A 22,973-nucleotide genomic window follows, 5' to 3' on the forward strand; every position below is an offset into this window, starting at 1 on the left:
GGAGCAGATTGATAGAATCGCTGGAGTTCAGCAAGAGGCCATTCACAGCCTATGGAGTCCCACACTGACCCTCTAAGTGCATTCCACTCAGACCAGCTCCCACCCTATCCATATAGCCACACATTTACAATGGCTAACTCACCTAGCCTGCACATCACCCAGGCACCACAATGCAAGTTTAAAGGCCAAACCATTTAACCTGCCTGCACGTTATTGGATGTGCCTCTTTTCCCGGCAAGATATCATGTACCATTTGTGTTTCCTTTCAGGTGGATATAAACATCTAATTTAGACATTTCTAATCAGCGTCATCTCTATTAAAAGTACTAGCGTTTATATCACACCTTTTACATCCTCGGGTATTTCCCCTGTAAATGTATCACTTCTGAATTGTAGTTACTGATGCAACGTTTTGGCAAAATCAACAGCCCTGTTTTTTATTCATTCATTCACAGGATGAAGGCCAGCATTTGTTGCCCATCCCTAATTGCCAAGAGGGTTGTTAAGAGTCAACCACATTGCTGTGGATCTGGAGTCACATGTAGGCCGGACCAGGTAAGGATGGTACTTTCCTTCCCTAAAGGATATTAGTGAACCAGATGGGTTTTTCTAACAGTCAGCATTGGATTCCTGGTCATCATTAGATTCTTAATTCCAGGTGTGTATTGAATTTAAATTCTACCATCTGCCTTAACAGGATTTGAACCGGGGTCTCCAGGACATTACCTGGATCTCTAGATTAACAGTCCAGTGTTAGGCCATCACCTCCCCTTAATTTGTGCTCGGCAAAATCCCACAACAAGCAGTTAAATAAGTGGAAGCCGAAAGAACTATGGACGCTGTCAATCAGAAACAGAAACAGAAGTTGCTGGAAAAGCTCGGCAGGTCTGGCAGCATCTGTGAAGATAAATCAGAGTTAACATTTCAGTGACCCTTCCTCAGAACTTAAATAAGAGGCCTATTGATCCATTTTGCTGGTGGTGTTGATGGAGGGGTGGATGATGGGGAGATGTTGGGGGCAGGGGATGAGGGGTAAATGCTAAATTGCCCCATAGGTTAGGTGCATTAGTCAGGGTAAATGTAGAGTAATAGGGTAGGGGAGTGGATCTGGGTGGGTTACTCTTTGAAGGGTCGGTATGGACTTGTTGGGCCAAATAGCCTGTTTCAACACTGTAGGGATTCTATGATTCTATCAATGTTGCCTTGCATTCTTTCCATGGGAAAGATTGTGCAGGACCTGCTGCATTCACCCAAATAAGCAGCCAAGGCCTCAGTGTCACGTCTCATCCAAAAAGCAGCACTTCCAATAATGTGGCGCTTCCTGTATGTAACAACAAAGTGCCAGCCTATACTAGGGGCTGGAAACTGGAATGAGACCTTCAACTCTGCAGCAGTGAGAGAACTACCACTAAGGCATCCTGATAAGGGAAGGTTGGCAAATAAAATAAAGGAGACCAGCAGATGCTAGAGGGCAGGATGGAAATCAATTGGACAGCATCCTCGTTCAGATCAAATGGTCACGTCAGAAAGCAGTTATTCATTTCAGTAAAAATGGACTACTTCAATAAACTAAAATCTTTCCTGAGGTCAAAAAGAAGTTGTTAAAGCAATAACCTCATACGTCATGAAGAAATTCACCAATGGTCCTCACACACTGGCTGCTCCATTAGTTTCAGTATGACAGAGAAGGTAGCAAAGCTTGAAGATTCAATTTTGCACCAAGGAATCTGATTATATACTTTTACCAAAGAGCTCTCCGGGAAATGTTATGTGATGGAGCCAAGCAATGATACAATTTAAATACCTGAAAGCGATTCAGTTTTTAAATGATTCGCCGAGTCAAAGATCCATTAGTAATTAAACGCACTATTTACTTATGTTATTGCAGATCTAGCATTGGTCTCTGGGAGCTGGAAGATAAGATGATAACAATAAACACTGGTGGGTTGGAATCAAACATCTAAGCCTTGCTGTGTAAGAAGAAGCCAGATTGCTATATGCATAGACCTCACGCACATTGTGAGATGATACAAATGAGCTCAAAGTTGAACTATTGCATCTGAACATTGCAATGAAAATTAATTTCTTCACATTTACAGGCTAAATTGGTAATGATTTGCTTTGGCTTCTTTTTCCTTGATTCTTGTTGTAGGAGCCCAGACAAGGTTGTTCAATAAAAGACAAGGATCTGGGTGCACAGTGACATAACTGATTGTCCCATTTGACCTGTTGAACATAGCCACTTGTTGCCACTTGCAAGCCCAACCATGGCAAAAGTCACTCTCCACCTCCCAGTTTCCTATGGCACCTATTAAATGGTTTTGGTTTGATTTGATTTATTATTGTCACATGTACCTTGGTACAGTGAAAAGTTTCTGTTTTGCAGAAGTACAGGCAGACTATATCAGTCAAAGTGTGTTAGGGTAATAGAACAGAGCGAGGAATGCAATGTAATGGCTGCAGAGAAGGTGCACAGAGAGCGAGATCAACATTTAAAATTTGAGAATGCTAATAACAGCAAGGAAGAAACTGTGTTTGAATCTTTTGGTATGTGATGAGTTGGGTGCACTTCCACCCCTAAGGCATAAAATTGTGGTTTTTGATTCCGATTCCCATTTTTTTTAATGGAGGGAAAGGCTCTGTGAAAAGTGATACTTAACTAATTTATATACAATTTTGTCTAAAGTTTTTATAGTGATGTTGGTTGAGGGATAAACATTGACTTGGATACTGCCAATATTCTCTCTAATCTGTGCACACAGGCTTACACTCAGCCTAAATAGAAGAAGAATCTCTACAATGCAGAAACAGGCCAAATGGCCAAACAAGTCCACACCAACCCTCCGAGAGGCAACCCACCCAGACCCATTCCCCAACCCTATCACTCCAACATTTACCCCTGACTAATGCACCTAACCTACACAACCATGAGCACTATGGGCAATTTAGTACGACAAGTTCACCTAAGCTGCACATCTTTGAACTGTTGAAAGAAACCCATTCAGATATGGAGAGAATATGCAAACTCCACATACACAATGGCCCAAGGCTGGAATCGAACCCAGGTCCCTAGTAGTGTGAGGGGGGCTGCACAGTGGCTCAGTGGTTAGCACTGCTGCCTCACAGCACCAGGGTCCCAGGTTTGATTCCAGCCTCGGGCGGCTATCTGTGTGGAGTTTGCACATTCTCCCCGTGTCTGCGTGGGTTTCCTCCGGGTGCTCCGGTTTCCTCCCACAGTCCATAGATGTGCAGGTCAGGTGAATTGGCCATGCTAAATTGCCCATAGTGTTAGGTGCATTAGTCAGAGGGAAGTGGGTTTGGGTGGGTTACTCTTGGGAGGGTCGGTGTGGACTGGTTGGGCCGAAAGGCCTGTTTCCACACTGTAGGGAATCTAATCTAAATACATTCATGCACTCATCTCCTACCAAAGTAAATGGTCTACCAATCAAACCAATGCAGGGAGACCAGAATTGAATGCGGTATTCCAAAAGTGGCCTAATCAATATCCTGCACAGCTGCAACATGACCTCCCAATTCCTGTACTCAATGTATGACTTTGTGGAAATGCACAAACAGACACAGGAGAAGCAGGCTAGAGACACTTGGAAAACTTGGATTGAATTTTTGCCTGCAGTGGTTCAGTGGTTAATACTTTTGCCTCACAGGGACCCGGGTTTGATTCCAACTTTGGTCGACTGTCTGTGTGGAGTTTGAACATTCTCCCCGTGCCTGCATGGGTTTACTCTGGATGCTCCGGTTTACTCCAACAGTCCAAAGATGTGCAGATTGAATGGATTGGCCATGGGAAATTACCCATAGCATCCAACTTGTTTAGAGTATGTGGATTAGCCATGGTAAATGTGGGGTTGCAGGGATAAGGTAGTGGGGTGGGTCTGGGTGGGATGCTCTTTGGAGGGGTGATGTGGATTTGATGGGCCAAATGGCCTTCTTCCAGACTGTAGGGATTCTATGATTCACAATGGCCCTCATTGAAGAATGGGCTTCCTTAAGTCAATGGAGAAAGTGAGGACTGCAGATGCTGGAGATCAGAGTCAAGAGTGTGGTGTTGGAAAAGCAGGAGATGAAGGGCTTTTGCCTGAAACGTCGATTCTCTGGCTCCCCGGATGCTGCCTGATTTGTTGTGCTTTTCTAGCACCACACTCTCTACTTCATTATGTCTATGCCTGACCTCAGTCAGATTTTGACTCTGTTAGGAAATATGAGGCATCGTAAAGGGTAGATCTTGGGAAGTGCTAAAATAACCTGGAGTGAACACAAAAAGTATGAATGAAAAATACTTTGAATGAGTTTTTCATTTGCAGTTCATTCACCAGATTTTCATTTCAGTTCAGCCAACTGAAATATAAATCATTCGTTTTTTTCAATGTTTGTCTCTGCAGAGTTTTGCAATTTTAAAGCAGACTCACTCTAACATGGACAATTTGAAAAGAACCAATTGAATCCATCTCTTGAGATCTTAATATTGGTGACATTTCAAAAGGTAAGATTCAGCAAACAATTTAAACCTAATATTTAATTAACACACTCCATTGGAACTCAGTTTGCTGTGGCTCATTTACTCTGCAGAATTTGACCAAATTACAGCTACATTAGTTATTACATTAGTTGTTATCCCAGTGTTTGAGTTGATGATGCACAGTAAGTAGAATTATTCCCATTCCAATGGAAGATGCACTATAATGTGGATAAATGTCTCCACTAAGGCAGCAACAACACGAAGATTGTTCGCTGATTTGCGGTAAATTGAAAGACAGGAATATGCAGCGAAACCTGAGAGTCTTTGTACACCATTCTCTGAAGGTAAGAATGCACTTGTGATGTAGAGTCATAGAGCTGTATGGCACAGAAACAGACTCTTCAGTCTAACTCGTCCATAACCAGCAGATATCCTAAATTAATCTAGTCCCATTTGCCGGCATTTGGCCCATATCCATCCAAGCCCTTCTTATTCATATACCCATCCTGATGCCTTTTAAATGTTGCAATTGTACCAGTCTTCACCACTTCCTCTGGCAGCTCATTCCTTACAGACACCACCCACTGCATGAAAATGTTGCCCCTTAGGTCCTTTGTAAATGTTTCCCCTCTCACCTTAAAACTATACTCACTAATTTTGGACTCTCCCCTTCCCTGTGGAAAAGATCTCGACTATTCACCCTATCCATGCCCCTCATGATTTTATGAACCTCTTTCAGGTCACGCCTCAGCCTCTGTTGCTCCAGGGGAAGTACCTCAGCCTATTTGGCCTCTCCCTATAGTTCAAACCCCCCCAAACCCAGCAATATCTTTGTAAATTTTTTTCTGAACCCTTTCAAGTTTAAAAACATCCTTCTGAAAGCAGGGAGGCTAGAATTGAACACAGTATTCCAAAAGTGGCCTAACTAATGTCCTGTCCAGCCGCAACATGACCTCCCAACTTCTACATTCAATGCACTGACCATTAAAGGCAAGCATACCAAATGCCTTCTTCACTACCCTGTCTATGTGCGAATCCAATTTCAAGGAACCTATGAACATTGGCAGTCAAAAAGACAAATAGCATGTTGCCCTTCATGGCAAGAGGATTCAAGTACAGGAGCAGTGATGGCTTATTGCCATCATACAGGGCATTGGCGAGACCACACCAGGAATATTGCGTGCAGTTTTGGTCTTCTTATCTGAAGAAGGATGTTCTTGCTGTAGAGGGAGTGCAGCGAAGGCTTAAACTGATCGCTGCAGTGGCAGGACTGATGCATGAGGGCAGGTTTATATTCACTGAGTTGAGAAGAATGAAGGGAGATCTCCTAGAAACCTACAAACTTTTAACAGGGCTCAATAGGATTGATTTGGGAAGGATGTTCCCAATGACCAAGGAGCCCAGAACTAGGATTACAGTCGAAGGAGATGGGCAAACCATTCAGGACTGAGATGAGGTGACATTTCTTCACCCAGAGAGTGGTAAGTCTGTGGATTTCGCTACCATAGCAAGAGGTCAAGAGTGAAACATCATATGATTTCAAGAAAGAGTAGAATATAGGACTTGGGGGCAAAAGGGATCAAAAGGTATTGTCGAACAGCAGGAACAGACTATTGAGTTGGATGATCAGCCACAATCAGAGTGAATGGCACAGCAGGATTAATGGGCCGAATGGCTTACTCCTGCTCCTTTTTAAAAAATATTTCTATGTTCAATCACTTCTTAAAGTAACACAATTCTGTGCCCATTCCTTTTAAAATCTTACATACCTCAACTGACCAAAGGAAAAAGCTTTCCTCTTTAATAGAACTTTGAATAAATATTCTGCCTGGCGTGATTAAGCGAGCAGATTACAGCATTATACGACAAAGAGACACAACGACCATGGCTTGGATCCATGGCTGACAATTGACTTAACTGTTACCAAGCCATCAGTGGAAAAAACTTTAAGCAGAACATACTGTGGTCATTCTGCATCTGACTCAAAAGTGTCCTTACAATCAAATAGAAGAAGCTAAGCTGGCATGGAAAAGATCTCACAAACAATCTTGCAGCAGGACAGCATTATTTTACAGTTTATGCCTTTTTCAGACTGCGACAGCACAGATAGGAATACAGAACTGAGTCAGACTAAAACCGTTACCCAAACAAGCAGCTCCTTTGAATCCTGAAACTTTAATTCAGCAGTTCATCGGAAGGCAAGTAAGTTTCATGGTCCATGCACAGTTATGCACATCAAATATTTAATATCCATCTGGCAAATAATAAACGATAATAAATGATGTTTGGAATGAAAGTGCAGCAGCTTGAATTATTTGTGTGATATGCCACTTTATATCCATTAGAATCCAGCATTTTTCTCACTTCAATAAATCCTCGGACCTGAATATCAATCTCAGTCAGAATTGTAATGTGTTAAAATACATAAGGAGGCCATTTGGTGCATCATACATGTGCTGGTTCTTTGACTAGATTGCAATAACACAATTGCATGTAATGCATCAGAAGGTAGAAAGTAAGAGCAGGAATGGGCCACTTGGTCCATTGAACCAGTTCCACTATTATGCTGCTAACCAGATTTAAAACAGAGATGAGGAGAAATCTTTTAAAAAGCCAATGAACTGTGGATGCACACAAATCTGAAAGAAAAGCAGAGGTTGCCGGAGAAACTCAGCAGGTCTGGCAGTATCTGTGGAAAGAAAGCAGAGTTAACGTTTCAGGTCCAGCGACAATTTTTCAGAACTGATTGTAGCAAGGAAAGTGTTGGCACATATACTGAAGGCGGGATGGGGGGGTAGGAGGAAATGATATGTGGAGATGGAGCTCAGACAAAGAGAAAACAGGTTGGACAGACAAAGGAATAGGTAAAGGTCAGCCTGGGAGAATCGATAGCTGCCAATGTGGACTATTAGTGGCTGACAATGGGTTGGATGTGGTAGCACCCCTTGTGATGACAGAGCCTGGCCCTAATACTTAATCTATGCTCCCTGGTTCCAAATTCCCCAACTAATGAAACAGTTCATCTTCATCTACCCTGTCTTTTCCTGTTAATACCTTGAAGACTTAACTCAGGTCATCCCTTAACATTCTAAATTCTAGAGAAGAAAGGCATAGTGCTAGAAAAAGCACAGCAGGTCAGGCAGGATCCGAGGAATAGGAGAGTTGACGGTTTGAGCATCAGCCCTTCATCAGGAGTCATTAGGAATTATGCCCATAACATCGACTCTCTTGCTCCTCGGATGTTGCCTGACCTGCTGTGCTTTTCCAGCATCACACTTTCCGACTCTGACTCTGGTGTCTGCATTCCTTACTTTTTCATGATCCTTGAGAAAACAAGCCTAATCTGTATAATCTCTCCTCACAACTTAATCTTAAATATCGTATTTCATTCCTGCTTGGGGCCGAGGGTGCTGTGGGCAAGGAAATGTGTTGCTACTACAGTCACAAGATCCAAATGTGTAACAAGGTTTGGCTTAGTGTACAATATCGTAGAATTGGCTTGATCCAAATGTGTAACAAGGTCCAAATGTGTGGCTTAGTGTACAATATCGTAGAAGTCCACATAGAGGTTTTTCTGGGAAGGCTTCGTATCTCGAAGCATTTCAGGGCCCTCTCTGTGGAGGGTTTTTATATCCTACTGTGTCCCAGTGTTTTCATTTGATATGACTGCTCACTGATCTCTGATAAGGCATTATAGTTCTGATTGAATTGAATCTGATATTGAGACTGGCTCTAATGCAATGAGGGGTACGTCGGCTTCCAAGAGATCAATTGTGTTAGGGGATTCTGTAGTCCGAGGTACAGACAGACGTTTCTGTGGCCAGCAGAGAAAAAGCAGAATGGTGTGTTGTTTCCCTGGTGCCAGGATCAAGGATGTCTCAGAGAGGGTGCAGAATGTTCTCACGGGGGAGAAGGGCCAGCAGGAGGTCATTGTCCACATTGGAACCAACGATATAGGAAGGGAAAAGGTTGAGATTCTGAAGGGAGATTACAGAGAGTCAGGCAGAAATTTAAAAAGGAGGTCCTCAAGGGTAGTAATATCTGGATTACTTTCAGTGCTACGAGCTAGTGAGGGCAGGAATAGGAGGATAGAGCAGATGAATGCATGGCTGAGGAGCTGGTGTATGGGTGAAGGATTCTCATTTTTGGATCATTGGAATCTCTTTTGGGGTCGAAGTGACCTGTACAAGAAGGACGGATTGCACCTAAATTGGAAGGGGACTAATATACTGGCAGAGAGATTTGCTAGAGCTGCTTGGGAGGATTTAAACTAGTAAGGTGGGGGGGTGGGACCCAGGAAGATAGTGAGGAAAGAGATCGATCTGAGACAGGTACAGCTGAGAACAGAAGTGAGTCAAACAGTCAGGGCAGGCAGGGACAAGGTAGGACTAATAAATTGAACTGCATTTATTTCAATGCAAGGGGCCAAACAGGGAAGGCAGATGAACTCAGGGCATGGTTAGGAACATGGGACTGGGATATCATAGCAATTACAGAAACATGGTTCAGGGATGGACAGGACTGGCAGCTTAATGTTCCAGGATACAAATGCTACAGGAAGGATAGAAAGGGAGGCAAGAGAGGAGGGGGAGTGGCATTTTTGATAAGGGACAGCATTACAGCTGTGCTGAGGGAGGATATTCCTGGAAATCCATCCAGGGAAGTTATTTGGGTGGAACTGAAAGGGATGATCACCTTATTGGGATTGTATTATAGACCCCCTAATAGTTGAAACTTTATTGCTGGAACAGCACAGCAGGTCAGGCAGCATCTAGGGAACAGGAGATTCGACGTTTCGGGCACAGGCCCTTCTTCAGGAATAAGGCCCTCCTCGAAGACCCCCTAATAGTCAGAGGGAAATTGACAAACAAACTTGTAAGGAGATCTCAGCTATCTGTAAGAATAATAGTGTAGTTATGATCGGGGATTTTAACTTTCCCATCATTGACTGGGACTGCCATAGTGTTAAAGGTTTAGATGGAAAGGAATTCCTTAAGTGTGTACAAGACAATTTTCTGATTCAGTATGTGGATGTGCCTACTAGAGAAGGTGCAAAACTTGACCTACTCTTGGGAAATAAGGCAGGGCAGGTGACTGAGGTGTCAGTGGGGGAGCACTTTGGGGCCAGCGACCATAATTCTATTTGTTTTAAAATAGTGATGAAAAAGGATAGACCAGACCTAAAAGTTGAAGTTCTAAATTGGAGAAAGGCCAATTTTGACGGTATTAGGCAAGAACTTTCGAAAGCTGATTGGATGCAGATGTTCGCAGGTAAAGGGATGGCTGGAAAATGGGAAGCCTTCAGAAATGAGATAACAAGAATCCAGAGAAAGTATATTCCTGTCAGGGTGAAAGGGAAGGCTGATAGGTATAGGGAATGCTGGATGACTAAAGAAATTGAGGGTTTGGCTAAGAAAAAGAAGGAAGCATATGAAGGTATAGACAGGGTAGATCGAGTGAATCCTTAGAAGAGTATAAAGGAAGTAGGAGTATACTTAAGAGGGAAATCAGGAGGGCAAAACGGGGACATGAGATAGCATTGGCAAATAGAATTAAGGAGAATCCAAAGGATTTTTACAAATATATTAAGGACAAAAGGGTAACTATATATAATATATATATTCTCAAATATATTAAGAGAGAATAGGGCCCCTCAAAGATCAGCAAGGCAGCCTTTGTGTGGAGCCACAGAAAATGGGGGAGATACTAAATGAATATTTTGCATCAGTATTTACTGTGGAAACGGATATGGAAGATATAGACTTTAGGGAAATAGATGGTGACATCTTGCAAAATGTCTAGATTACAGTGGAGGAAGTGCTGGATGTCTTGAAACGGTAAAAGATGGATAAATCCCAGGACCTGATCAGGTGTACCTGAGAACTCTGTGGGAAGCTAGAGAAGTGGTTGCTGGGCCTCTTGCTGACATATTTGTATCATCGATAGTCACAGGTGAGGTGCCGGAAGACTGGAGGTTGGCAAATGTGGTGCTGGAAAAACACAGCAGGCCAGGCAGCAGGAGAATTGCGTTTCGGGCATAAGCCCTCCTTCAGGAATGAGGCTGGTGTGCCAAGCGGGCTGAGATAAAAGATAAGGGGGAGGGAATTTGGGGGAGGGGTGCCGGGAATACGATAGGTGGAAGGAGGGGAGGGTGAGGGTGATAGGCCGGAGAGGGGGTGGGGGCGGAGAGGTCGGGAAGAAGATTGCAGGTCAAGAAGGCGGTGCAGAATCCGAGGGTTGGGACTGAGATAAGGTGGGGGGAGGGGAAATGAGGAAGCTGGAGAAATCTACATTCATCCCATGCGGTTGGAGGGTTCTTAGGCGCAAGATGAGGCGCTGTTCCTCCAGGTGTCATGTGGCAATGGAGGAGACCAAGGACCTGCATGTCATTGGCGGAGTGGGAGGGGGAGCTAAAATGTTCAGCCACGGGGCGGTTGGGTTGGTTGGTCCGGGTGTCCCAGAGGTGTTCCCTGAAACGTTCCGCAAGTAGGCGGCCTGTCTTCCCAATGAAGACTGGAGGTTGGCAAACGTGGTGCCACTGTTTAAGAAGGGCGGTAAAGACAAGCCAGGGAACTATAGACAGGTGAGCTTGACCTCAGTGGTGGGCAAGTTGTTGGAGGGAATCCTGAGGGACAGGATGTACATGTATTTGGAAAGGCAAGGATTGATTAGGGATAGTCAACATGGCTTTGTGCGTGGGAAATCATGTCTCACCAACTTGACTAAGTTTTTTGAAGAAGTAACAAAGAAGATTGATGAGGGCAGAGCAGTAGATGTGATCTGTATGGACTTCAGTAAGGCATTTGACAAGGTTCCCCATGGGAGACTGTTTAGCAAGGTTAGATCTCATGGAATAAAGGGAGAACTAGCCATTTGGATACAGAACTGGCTCAAAGGTAGAAGACAGAGGGTGGTGGTGAAGGGTTGTTTTTCAGACTGGAGGCCTGTGACCAGTGGAGTGCCACAAGGATCGGTGCAGGGTCCTCTACTTTTTGTTATTTACATAAATGATTTGGATGCGAGCATAAGAGGTACAGTTAGTAAGTTTGCAGATGACATCAAAATTGGAGGTGTAGTGGACAGCGAAGAGGGTTACCTCAGATTACAACAGGATCTGGACCAGATGGGCCAATGTGCTGAGAAGTGGCAGATGGAGTTTAATTCAGATAAATGCAAGGTGCTGCATTTTGGGAAAGCAAATCTTAGCAGTACTTATACACTTAATGGTAAGGTCCTAGGGAGTGTTGCTGAACAAAGAGACCTTGGAGTGCAGGTTCATAGCTCCTTGAAAGTGGAGTCGCAGGTAGATAGGATAGTGAAGAAGGCGTTTGGTATGCCTTCCTTTATTGGTCAGAGTATTGAGTACAGGAGTTAGGAGGTCATGTTGCGGCTGTACAGGACATTGGTTAGGCCACTGTTGGAATATTGCATGCAATTCTGGTCTCCTTCCTATCGGAAAGATGTTGTGAAACTTGAAAGGGTTCAGAAAAGATTTTCAAGGATGTTGCCAGGGTTGGAGGATTTGAGCTATAGGAAGAGGCTGTACAGGCTGGGGCTGTTTTCCCTGGAGCGTCGGAGGCTGAGGGGTGACATTATAGAGGTTTACAAAATTATGAGGGGTATGGATAGGATAAATAGACAAAGTCTTTTCCCTGGGATTGGGGAGTCCAGAACTAGAGGGCATAGGTTTAGGGTGAGATGGGAAAGATATAAAAGAGACCTAAGGGGCAACCTTTTCACGCAGAGGATGGTATGTGTATGGAATGAGTTGCCAGAGGAAGTGGTGGAGGCTGGTACAATTGCAAGATTTAAGAGGCATTTGGATGGGTATATGAATAGGAAGGGTTTGGAGGGATATGGGCCGGGTGCAGGCAGGTGGGACTAGATTGGATTGGGATCTCTGGTCGGTTTGGACGGGTTGGATCGAAGGGTCTGTTTCCGTGCTGTACATCTCTATGACTCTATAATTGAATTTATTGCCACAGTGAAAAGCTTTGTCTTGCAAGCAATACAGGCAGATCACAGAGTTAAATAGTATAGATAAGTAAATAATAGGTAAACAGCAGCAAAACAAAAACACAGGTAAGAGTTTGTGAGTCCATTCAGTATTCTAACAAAAGTAGTGTAGAAACTGTTACAAAACTGGCTGGTGTGTATGTTCAGGCTTCTGTACCTTCTCCCAGAGGGTAGATTTTTTAGCAAAGCATTTGAGAATGCTGGCAGCCTTTCCTTGACAGCGGGCCTGGTAGATGGATTCTATAGATGGAAGGTAGGCCTTTGTGATTGTCCGGGCCGAGTTCACCACTCTCTGTAACCGTCTCCGATCTTGAATGGTACAGTTGCCATACCAGGTAGTGATACATCCAGACAGAATGCTTTTAATGGTGCACCTTTATAAGTTGGCCGTCGTGCCAAATTTCCATAGCTGCCTTTGTAACCAGTGCGTCCACATGAAGAGTCCAAGAAAGCTTGTTATTGATGATAACTCCCAGGGAGCCCACATTGCCCACAATGTGTTCTTTGATCCATGCCACATGGATCCAGCCACAGGAAGTGCTATAGCTGTCTGTTGCATGGATACATAGACAGGGTTGATGCATTGAAGAGAATTAAAGCCCAGGGACACCAGAAATCTCCAGCAGAAACTGAATGTTGTCCACATGAAGATGACACAGCAAAATATGCTCCTCGGATGCAAAGGAGGGTTGGTCAGCTATGAGTGTATCAAGCTTGATCTCATATCCTCTGGAAGCTCAGTGTAAGCACAAGGCAGACATTTTAATGGAGCTGTGTATTCTTCTGGAGCAGAACATGCTCTGATAATGGCCATCCCATCCCAGCATCAGTTAAATTGTAGGAGACTGGCTCATTCCAATTGCCCACAGGCAATTTGCGTGGCATCTGCCAAATCTCAACTCACAAATGTATCAAACATGTATCCTAGCTTGGCACAGTGTGCCACTGTCTCATGGTGCCAGAGACCTGGGTTTGATTCCAGCCTCAGGTGACTGTCTGTGTGGAGTTTGCACATTCTCCCAGTCTGAGTTTCGCCGGGTGCTCTGGTTTCCTCCTCCAGTCCAAAGATGTGCAGGTTAGGGTGGATTGCCCTGTAGAGTTCAGCGATGTGTAGGCTGGGTGGACTAAACATGGTGAAATGTGGTGTGTAGGAATAATGAATGTGGTCTGGATGTGATGCTCTTCAATGGGTTGATGAAGATTTGGTGGGTCTAATGGTCTCTTTCGCACTGTAGCCATATACAATTTGTGCAAGATCACACTGTTGCCCCCTTCTCCCTGTGTTGAGGCCAGTACTGAAACACAGGCATTGGGATTTCCAAGCACCTCTTTCTTCTTCTTCTTGGGCCAGGGCACCATAGACTGTAAACACGTCATGTTGAGTGTATTGTAATACAGTTGAATTCACTAACAGTAAAGAACTCCTTAATGATCATCGTTACCATAACCAACTATATTCTTGCTAACTCTGAACTTGCTATTTCATTCAGAAGGCTGAATATCATGTGAGGGTGGTTGCTGGGAGATGAGGCCTACCCTCGCCAACCATGGCTGATGAATCCTTTAAGGAATCTCCTGGCTGAGGCAGAGAGCAATTATAATGCAATGAACCTTGGCTTCAGAGCTATTGTGGAGCAGATGAGGGGGCTGCTCAAGGGGAGAATCTGATACTTGGCTAAATCAGGAGGGGTTCTACAATCTGGTTCCGATAAGAGTGTGCAGCATAATGCTGGCATGCTGTGCTCTGCATAACTGGAACAGGCAAAGAGGAGGTGACCCAAATTCCGACAAGCCGGGAGAGAGGTAGCAATCTTCCGAAGACAAAGATAAGGACTTTGAGCTAAATATAGATCAAGATTAAGTGCTCACTAACGTGTGAGAGCATCAGAGCTGGTTCGGGAGTCGGTCTTGCTGCTGCATCCTTTGAGAAATCCATGGAGGAGGAGCTGATAACCAGAGGGAATGGGCTCTTAATGGCAGCTGGCAGTGTAGGTGCCATTGGTACCTGGTGAAGAGAAGAGAAGGAATTGTGGGTAGGAAGGTCACAGGGTTAGTACAGGTGCACAATCCTTTACTCAAAATGCTCAGGACCAGCTGGTTTTTGGAATTCATAAATTTTCAAATTTCAGAGTAAGTGACAGTTTGATGGTGAAATTTTAAAACATCTTACTGGAGGAGCATGACTCACTCAGTAAAATGGAGCCTTGAAACAAAATTGAGACCTACGGTGCTGGGCCATGCCCCCACACATCCCATCTGAGTGACACGCATCGAGTGGTAGTGGGAGTGGACTTGGGTTAACTGTTTGCACATCAAACAACCCTGTTAATGAAAAAAAACTTCACAAAAAAAGCCTTCGGACTTTGGAGCTTTTCGGATTTTGGGATTTCGGAAAAAGGATTGTCTACCTGCAGTGTAAGAGGATGAGAAGCCACTGAAGGGAGATGCTGCACACAATGGTGAGACCGTTAGACCTAGTGGGAGGTGTGGGCAATGGCAGAGTTAGAGAGAGAGTGGCACAGCAGAGTAAAGGTGGTGTCATTTCCCTTGTGGAGTACAGAGGATCATTCATCTTCATGTGGTAGATGTTCCGCAGATTGTGGGCACCCCTTGCATTCTCCAACCAGGCTGGTAGTGACTGCTGTCGTGACTGCCCCTGGCTGGTCCCTAGTTAAAAGTATAAGCCATCCCTCCACCTACGTACCCACCTGGAGCTTCAAGTCCTTGTTGGCGAAGTGGTCTCTCTCCCTCTGCCATTTTTCTGTTCCGAAGTGCAACGGCGCAAAAGCGTCTGATGTTAGTTTCCCACTCGTCGCGTTTGTAATGGTGCGCAGCTTTGCTTTAAGTGTGGCACCCACAGTGTCTGCACCAGACGGTCCCCACAGCAGAAGCACTATGTGTCAGTGAGTGCACAGCTCAACGGGAAGGGAGCTGTGGAGGCCAATTGCCCATGAGTATAAGATTACATGACAGACATTGTCAGGGCTCCTGGAGAGATGCTATCTCAGAGAGTCATAGAGATGTACAGCATGGAAACAGACCCTTCAGTCCAACTCATCCATGCTGACCAGATATCCCAACCTAATCTAGTCCCATTTGCCAGCACTTGGCACATATCCTTCTAAATCCTCCTATTCATATACCCATCGAGATGCCTTTTAAATGTTGCAATTGTACCAGCCTCCACCACTTCCTCTGGCAACTCATTCCATACATGCACCACCCTCTGCGTGAAGCAGTTGCCCCTTAGGTCCCTTTTATATCTTTCCCCTCTCACCCTAAACCGATGCCCTCCAGTTCTGGACTCCCCCACCCAAGGGAAATAAAACCTTGTCTGTTTATCCTAACCATGCCTCTCATAACTTTGCAAACCTCTATAAGGTCACCCCTCAGCCTCCGACGCTCCAGGGAAAATAATCCCAGCCTACTCAGCCTCTCCCTATAGCGCAAATCCTCCAACACTGGCAATATCCTCATAAATCTTTTCTGAGCCCTTCAAATTTCACAACATCTTTGGAACTCAGCGTACCCTTCATTATGTTAGAGCCTGTCTTGATACCAGAAACTTGGCTGTTCATGCTACATTCCCCTGAGAGTCCATCACCCCGTACATTTTGCAAGTTAAAAATCACACAACACCAGATTATAGCCCAACAGGTATAATTGGAAGCACTAGCTTTCGGAGCGCTGCTCCTTCATCAGGTGGTTGTGGAGTGCTCAAAAACTGCATGAATCCAGACTCTGTTAACTCATTTTTTAGATTAGAATCAGTCTAAACATTACGGCACAGCCAACAGCACACAGGGAGCTAACACCTTCAACACATTATCTGGGCCAACACCAATTGTCAAAGTTAACCTGAGAATGTAACTTTTAAAAAAGGTTTTGTGATTTACATATGAAAGAAATGAAACTAGCATGGTCATTCTAACAGGTGAGAGACTTAACAAACAATCCAGGTCTTTTTCAATATATAATTTCAGTTACATCACACTGTAAACTTTTGCTATAAATTCTGTGCCTTACAATTGTGTCCTCCACAACCACCTGATGAAGGAGCAGCGCTCCGAAAGCTAATGCTTCCAATTAAACCTGTTGGACTATAACTGGTGTTGTGTGATTTTTAACTTTGCACACCCCAGTCCAACACCGGCATCTCCAAATCACGATTACATTTTCCAAAACAGTATATTTGTTCGCAATGGGGGCAGCCACAGGAGACTCCTGCACTACCTGCCTACCCCTCCTACCTTTCCTGGAGTTAACCCAGCTACCTGACTGTACCCGCAGCTTTTCTCCCTTCCTATTAGTGGCATCCATCACACCCCGAGGTGAAATGCCAAGTAATTACACAGCTAGAATGCCAGAGTAAACACCCTTCTCATCCAAGAGGACTAAATTACATTTTTCTGTTCAATCAATGTGCCCTCTGGTCAGTGATTCCGAAAGAATCCTGGTTACTGCACTTTAGAAAGAATGTGAAGGTGTCAGAGAGGTTGCAGAAAAGATTTATTTGAATGGTTCCAGGTATGTTAGAAAATTGATAGGAATAATAAAATCCCATGTAATGGATAATAAAACTGAAGGTTTCAGTGCATTTGGAAATTAATCAACAATTGAACAGATTTTACATATGTACTATATAGAAATAATTAAAGGTAACTTAGAAACACTTGAGGAGCCTTTAAGCACAATATTTAAAGTGACAAATTGCTGTTAGTGAATAATCAACACTAGAATGCACCCTCTTAGTAAAAGAATCTTCTTGGTATGAGTGATCGTAACATGATCAAATTCACATTGAATTTGAGGGTGAGAAATATGGGTCCTGAACTAGTGTCTTCAATGTAAATACAAAGGCACAAAGACAGAACGAATGGGATATGAAAATGGGTTAAAGGGCAAGGCAATAGAGAAACAGCAGCAGACAATAAAGGAGATGTTTTATAATTGTGAGCTAAGGTAAATTCCATTGAGAAAGAGAGACTGTGAGAAAGGGGCGCCATTTGTGGCTCACTCATGGTAAATTCACACTACAGTGTTACACAGCAATTTTACTTTATGTCAATGCTGCTATTCTTTGAATACTGTTCGAATCTGGAGTCTAAACGTGATTACAGTTAAATGCCTGAAACTCCTCAGATGACGCACAGTCCATATGACTTTACTTTGGAGACTGATTGGGACTCAACTGCCAGAGTGAGCCTCCACATTTCACATCCACTGAAGCAGTTTCGTCTTTGCAAGTCATGCAGACCTGTAAAATGTGGATGAAGAACCTGCATTAGCTTTACCACACATGGAAATTGAGAATATTTGGCAAAGTTAGGAAATCCGTGAATTCACTCTACAGAATCAATTACTGTGATGTGGAACGTGCTGCCTGAAAGGGCAATGATAGCAGAATCAATTATAAATTTCAGAAGGAATTTGGATGTCTGTTTGAAATAATTGCAGGGCAATAGGGAGACTGGGGCTCATTCTAACAACTCTTTCAAAGAGCCAGCACAAGCATGATGGATTAAATGGATTTCTCTGGTTTTTTTGAATCTATGATTCCACAATGTTTGATCAGCAAAATGATCCATCTAACTCAAGCTCACTCAGTAGATTACTTTATGCTATGGTGTCTACTTATTTTTGACAAGTGCCCACAAGCTCAGTACTGCAATTGTCTGCCTTTCAGGACCTGTTCACACTGATTTAGGTACTTAACAGTGCAACTTGGCTGATTTATATAGTAGCTTTGACAGAACATAACAATCCCAGAATACAATAATCTTGATTGTTACAAACAGTTTGAGGGCATATCATCAAGCTTAGAAGAGAGAGGGTAAAGAGACAGCTTCCATTTAACTGCACAGAAGGTGGTGGGCATCTGAAATGGACTGCCAAAGGCAGGTTGTAGGGGGCTGATTGCATCAGAAATTCAAGACTGAGTTGGATAAGGGCCTGAGGGGATCATTTGATGGACTATAATGCGCAATATCGCAGGCGTGATATTTCTAAGATGCTTTGACCTGTCAGCTGATCAGTCGCAATCATCCTTTGCATTCCCATAGACCCCTGTCTTCCTAAGACACAATTACTGTGTGCTTGGAAATCATTCTGCTTTTTCCATCAGCCTGTCACTTTTCATTGATTTTAGCATTTCCTCATCTGAGGAGTAGTTTAAAGAATATAAAGTAATCCAACTCAATGGAGTAGAAATTCAGGCGACGCAAAAGAAACAGACAAGTTTGGGGGCAAAACAACTTTAAATTGCAATGCTAGCTGTTCAATCATTTGTTTTTCTGTGGGATTCATCCTATTTTTCCACCATTATAATTGTACTGTGGAAGAAATTATGGAAAGTGTTGGTTAAAGTGGTGCCAGAAAATTTTGCTTTAATCTTAATGGAAGTGCTCCAAGCACTTAGTGTAAATATTAGTGTAAATATTATTCCCTCTCTGAATGCATTAAAGGAGAAAGTGAGGACTGCAGATGCTGGAGATCAGAGCTGAAAATGTGTTACTGGAAAAGCACAGCAGGTCAGGCAGCATCCAAAGAGCAGGAGAATCGACGTTTCGGGCATGAGCCCTTCTTCAGGAATGCAGGGCTGAAGATTCCTGAAGAAGGCTCATGCCCGAAACATCGATTCTCCTGCTCCTTGGATGCTGCCTGGCCTGCTGGGCTTTTCCAGCAACACGTTTTCAGCTCTGAATGCATTAAAGTCAGTCAGAAAACTTAAAGAGCTGCTGACAGGAAACAGATTAACTGCTGCTAGCAATGCAGTTTTCTAAGATTTTGGCTTCAGTTCCTCGTCTCAGGAAGTCAACAGAAGAGGGCAGGTCGGCACTAAGAACAAGCCATGTAAGAAAGTCACCTTCAGAGATGAACTTTGTGAAAATTCAATGTAAATGACATTCTTATCTTTGGCCAGCAGATGGGGCTACTGCTTTATTTATATGGACCTATATATATTCAGAGAGCAATTTTGTAATTGGAAGACAAGGATTTTGCAAATAGAATTCTTAGAATGCCTAAGGGAAGGATTGAAAGGATTTGCATTTGTATACAACTGCAACTTGCCTCCCCAGAGCAACTTTGACATAGTTCAACTTCATTAGGGGCTTAATAGACGCAATTATCAGGAAGCAATTCGGATTCACATCAAGAGATACAAGCACGTTGGCCTAAAGCATTGTCAGAGGCAAGGTTCAAATAGCTTAAAGGAGGAGAGGGAGAGATGATCGTGCTTTAAGAAGAGCATTCCAGCTAAGGGCTTGAGTAGCAAAAACATAATTGCCAATGGTGGCGGAATCACAATGGGCATGGATGAAAGTCAAGAAGATAGGACCCTGTAAATGGCTTCATAGCCAATAAATTATCTGTGAATAGCAGTTACAGCCATTGGACAGTGTATATTGTGGGGGTCGGTTAGCTAGTTTGCAATGCAGTGTGACACCATCAATGCAGGTTCAATTCCAAGTTAAGGTTACCATGAATGTCCCATCATGTCAGCTTCACCTCTTACCTGAGGTGTGATAACCTTCAGATTAAACTCACCACCAGTCATCTCTGACTAATGAGAGAGTGAGACTAAGGAGACTCTACTAATGATACCGCAGTCTACATCCAAGAAAAAAACATTGCATACTTATAAGAAAGGTACAGTAATAAGATTGAACTTAATTTTCATATCAATTGTATAAACCAATTTGACAAATGTAGCCTGGAGGATGAATACATAGAATGTATTATGGACATTATCTTAGAACTATATGCTCTAGAACCAAGCAAGGAAGAGGCTATTTCAGACCTGATAATGCATCACAAGACATTATTAATTAATAATCTTGTGATAGAGGATCCTTTCTTCAAATTTTTTTCAGATTTGTTCATGGAATATGGGTGTCGCTGGGTGGAGCAGCATTTATTATCATCCATAATTGCCCCCTGACCTGAGTGGTGTGTCAGGTCTATTTCAAAGAGCAGATAAGAGTGAACCACATTGCTGGAGTCACATGTAGGCCAGACCAGTTAAGGATGGGCATTTTCCTTCCCTGAAGGATAGGAGTGAACATGATGGGTTTTTAATACAATTGTCAGACCCTTAATTCCAGATATTTATTGAATTCAAATTCCACAATCTGCCATGGCGGGATTCGAACCCAAGTACCCAGAACATTACCTGGGTCTCTGGGTTAACAGCCAGCAATAACCCCACTAGGCCATCACCTTCCCCTACAACTATACAATTTTGTATATGACTTCACTGTCGCAGACACATAACGCATCCATGTAATAAGAAAAAAGAGAGTAGGAAAGTTAAAACTATCACAAACCTCAGAGAAATAAGGACCAAGAAAATCCAACTCTGGATGTAATGATCTGAATCCTAGGGGCTTAAAAGAAATGGCTGTAGAGATTGTGGATATTGAAATTACTGAATGGAAGCCAGTATCCCGTCACCAAGTCACCTTTTATTTACACATGAACAGCCCTTGACTTTAACACTGCCTTACTCAGAGTCAGCTATTGGAGTGGCACACCACGTTTTTTTTCACTTTTTTTTTTAGCAGAGATAGTAACAGCTGCCTGTGCAGCTGAACACAGCTTCAATAAGGCAAAAAAACAGGAATGTCAGACCTCCTGTTCATTCTGAGAGCTGGCTCTGAGGGTGCTGGTTCAGTGTGGAGTGAAGGGAAGGACTCTGGCCTCTCAAGGGAAGAGGAGACTGGTTTTTGTTGTTAGTTTCTTTGCAGTAAGGAGGAGTTTTATTTTGAAGTTCGTTTGGTTCTTTATATTGTTCACTGAGATTATTTGTTTGTTTGTTTTCTGGGTTTTTTTGGCAAACCCCTTTTGTTTTCTTTTCTCAGAGTGAAAAGAATGTCTGATACTCCCCATTTTTTTTTCTTAGCAAAACCCCTGACACTCCTGTTTATATTTTTTTTTCACCTTTTATTTACACGTGCACAGTACTTGGCGCTGCTCTGTCTCCCTCAGAGCCAGCTCTCAGAGAGAGCAAACCCCTTTTTTTTGAGACATAGTGAGAGACACAAGGTGCACGAATCTTTATTCAATTTTCCACCACCAGGAGGATAGGAAAACACCCGAGTGGCCAGTGACAAGCACTGCCCTTCACATCAAAGGGCAGTGCTGTGTGATCAAAAACAGTGAAGGGGAGGGTAGGGACTAAATCAAAATAGAGTTGGAGGGAGAAATGATGCACTCCACTCCCTGCGGCGCCCACCTCTCCCTGAACAACTCCAGGGTGTTGGTGGAGACCGCATGCTCCTTCTCCAAGGACACCCGGGCTCTAACGTAACCGCGGAAGAGGGGCAGGCAGTCGGCCCTAACGACCCCCTCCACGGCCCGCTGCCTGGACCTGTTGATGGCCAGTTTGGCCAGGCCCAGGAGCAGACCCACGAGGAGGTCTTCAGACCTGCCCTCCCTCCTCTGTACCGGGTGCCCAAAGATCAGGAGCGTGGGACTGAAGTGCAACCAAAAGCAGAGGAGGAGGTTTTTCAGAAAATCAAAAAGGGAGTGCAAACGCCCACACCCAATATACACGTGGTCCACGGACTCCACAGCGCCACAGAACAAGCAGTTGGGCAGCAAACCCTTTTTTTTTAGTGTGATCAAAACAGTGAAGGGGAGGGTAGGGACTAAATCAAAATAGAGTTGGAGGGAGAAATAATGCACTCCACTCTCCTGGTTTTATATATATATATTTTTTTTCTTTTATTTTAACCCCCACACTACCACCTAAGTGCGGTAGTGCTTATTTTTTCCACAGCACCCATGGTGTGTGTGTGTGCAGGTGTGAGACACAGTGAGAGACACAAAGTGCACGAATCTTTATTCAATTTCCACCACCAGGAAGATAGGAAAACACCCGGGTGGCCAGTGACAAACACTGCCCTTCACATCAAAGGGCAGTGCTGTGTGATCAAAACAGTGAAGGGGAGGGTAGGGACTAAATCAAAATAGAGTTGGAGGGAGAAATGATGCACTCCACTCCCTGCGGCGCCCACCTCTCCCTGAACAACTCCAGGGTGTTAGTGGACACCGCGTGCTCCTTCCCCAAGGACACCCGGGCTCTAACGTAACCGCGGAAGAGGGGCAGGCAGTCGGCCCTAACGACCCCCTCCACGGCCCGCTGCCTGGACCTGTTGATGGCCAGTTTGGCCAGGCCCAGGAGCAGACCCACGAGGAGGTCTTCAGACCTGCCCTCCCTCCTCTGTACCGGGTGCCCAAAGATCAGGAGCGTGGGACTGAAGTGCAACCAAAAACAGAGGAGGTGGTTTTTCAGGAAATCAAAAAGGGAGTGCAAACGCCCACACCCAATATACACGTGGTCCACGAACTCCACAGCGCCACAGAGCAAGCAGTTGGGCAGCAAACCCTTTTTATTTTTTTTTTTATTTTTTTTTTCTCTTCTCTTTTTTTTTCTTTCTTTATCCCATGGTGTGTGTGTGCAGGTGTGAGACGCAGT

General features: G+C 44.0%; 1 long non-coding RNA gene across 1 annotated transcript in view; it reads left to right on the forward strand.

The window, feature by feature from the left end:
* Positions 1-464: 464 nt before the first annotated feature.
* Positions 465-22,973, forward strand: part of LOC148137558 (uncharacterized) — a 35,595-nt gene continuing 13,086 nt past the window's right edge. The window contains exons 1-2 of the long non-coding RNA XR_015754098.1: positions 465-555; positions 4,401-4,501. This is a non-coding gene — a long non-coding RNA (uncharacterized LOC148137558). The remainder of the gene's footprint in view (positions 556-4,400; positions 4,502-22,973) is intronic.

Source organism: Chiloscyllium plagiosum, unplaced genomic scaffold (genome assembly GCF_037043375.1).
Source record: "Chiloscyllium plagiosum isolate Xiang-an unplaced genomic scaffold, Cpla_swu_hap1 HiC_scaffold_42, whole genome shotgun sequence".
NCBI classification, from domain to species: Eukaryota; Metazoa; Chordata; class Chondrichthyes; order Orectolobiformes; family Hemiscylliidae; genus Chiloscyllium; species Chiloscyllium plagiosum.